Genomic DNA, 2787 nt, shown 5'->3' with positions numbered 1-2787 from the left:
CCTCCTATGTACAAGAATATAACTACTATAATACTGCTCCTATGTAGAAGAATATAACTACTATAATACTGCCTCCTATGTACAGGAATATAACTACTATAATACTGCTCCTATGTAGAAGAATATAACTACTATAATACTGCCTCTTATGTACAAGAATATAACTACTATAATACTGCTCCTATGTACAAGAATATAACTACTATAATACTGCTCCTATGTACAAGAATATAACTACTATAATACTGCTTCTATGTACAAGAATATAACTACTATAATACTGCTCCTATGTACAAGAATATAACTACTATAATACTGCCTCCTATGTACAAGAATATAACTACTATAATACTGCTCCTATGTACAAGAATATAACTACTATAATACTGCTCCTATGTACAAGAATATAACTACTATAATACTGCTCCTATGTACAAGAATATAACTACTATAATACTGCTCCTATGTACAAGAATATAACTACTATATTACTGCTCCTATGTACAAGAATATAACTACTATAATACTGCTCCTATGTACAAGAATATAACTACTATAATACTGCTTCTATGTACAAGAATATAACTACTATAATACTGCTCCTATGTACAAGAATATAACTACTATATTACTGCTCCTATGTACAAGAATATAACTACTATAATACTGCTCCTATGTACAAGAATATAACTACTATAATACTGCTTCTATGTACAAGAATATAACTACTATAATACTGCTTCTATGTACAAGAATATAACTACTATAATACTGCTCCTATGTACAAGAATATAACTACTATAATACTGCTCCTATGTACAAGAATATAACTACTATAATACTGCTCCTATGTACAAGAATATAACTACTATAATACTGCCTCCTATGTACAAGAATATAACTACTATAATACTGCTCCTACAGTATGTACAAGAATATAACTACTATAATACTGCTCCTATGTACAAGAATATAACTACTATAATACTGCTCCTATGTACAAGAATATAACTACTATAATACTGCTCCTATGTACAAGAATATAACTACTATAATACTTCCTCCTATGTACAAGAATATAACTACTATAATAATGCTCCTATGTACAAGAATATAACTACTATAATACTGCTTCTATGTACAAGAATATAACTACTATAATACTGCTCCTATGTACAAGAATATAACTACTATAATACTGCCTCCTATGTACAAGAATATAACTACTATAATACTGCTCCTATGTACAAGAATATAACTACTATAATACTGCTCCTATGTACAAGAATATAACTACTATAATACTGCTCCTATGTACAAGAATATAACTACTATAATACTGCTCCTATGTACAAGAATATAACTACTATAATACTGCTCCTATGTACAAGAATATAACTACTATAATACTGCTCCTATGTACAAGAATATAACTACTATAATACTACTCCTATGTACAAGAATATAACTACTATAATACTGCTTCTATGTACAAGAATATAACTACTATAATACTGCTCCTATGTACAAGAATATAACTACTATAATATTGCTCCTATGTACAAGAATACAACTACTATAATACTGCTCCTATGTACAAGACTATAACTACTATAGTACTGCTCCTATGTACAAGAATATAACTACTATAATACTGCCTCCTATGTACAAGAATATAACTACTATAATACTGCTCCTATGTACAAGAATATAACTACTATAATACTGCTCCTATGTACAAGAATATAACTACTATAATAGTGCTCCTATGTACAAGAATATAACTACTATAATACTGCTCCTATGTACAAGAATATAACTACTATAATACTGCTCCTATGTACAAGAATATAACTACTATAATACTGCCTCCTATGTACAAGAATATAACTACTATAATACTTCCTCCTATGTACAAGAATATAACTACTATAATACTGCTCCTATGTACAAGAATATAACTACTATAATACTGCTCCTATGTACAAGAATATAACTACTATAATACTGCCTCCTATGTACAAGGATATAACTACTATAATACTGCTCCTATGTACAAGAATATAACTACTATAATACTGCTCCTATGTACAAGAATATAACTACTATAATACTGCTCCTATGTAGAAGAATATAACTACTATAATACTGCCTCCTATGTACAGGAATATAACTACTATAATACTGCTCCTATGTAGAAGAATATAACTACTATAATACTGCCTCTTATGTACAAGAATATAACTACTATAATACTGCTCCTATGTACAAGAATATAACTACTATAATACTGCCTCCTATGTACAAGAATATAACTACTATAATACTTCCTCCTATGTACAAGAATATAACTACTATAATACTGCTCCTATGTACAAGAATATAACTACTATAATACTGCTCCTATGTACAAGAATATAACTACTATAATACTGCCTCCTATGTACAAGAATATAACTACTATAATACTGCTCCTATGTAGAAGAATATAACTACTATAATACTGCCTCCTATGTACAGGAATATAACTACTATAATACTGCTCCTATGTAGAAGAATATAACTACTATAATACTGCCTCTTATGTACAAGAATATAACTACTATAATACTGCTCCTATGTACAAGAATATAACTACTATAATACTGCTCCTATGTACAAGAATATAACTACTATAATACTGCTTCTAGCTGTGAGGACGTGTGTCAGTAGCTCTCCTGAGGCTTTGGATGTCTGGAGAAAGCCCAGGGCGGGGCCACTCTGGGTGGGGATGCTCCCAAGCAAGGC

This window comes from Bufo bufo, chromosome 1 (genome assembly GCF_905171765.1).
Source record: "Bufo bufo chromosome 1, aBufBuf1.1, whole genome shotgun sequence".
Lineage (NCBI taxonomy): Eukaryota > Metazoa > Chordata > Amphibia > Anura > Bufonidae > Bufo > Bufo bufo.
This window is presented reverse-complemented; position numbering follows the sequence as displayed.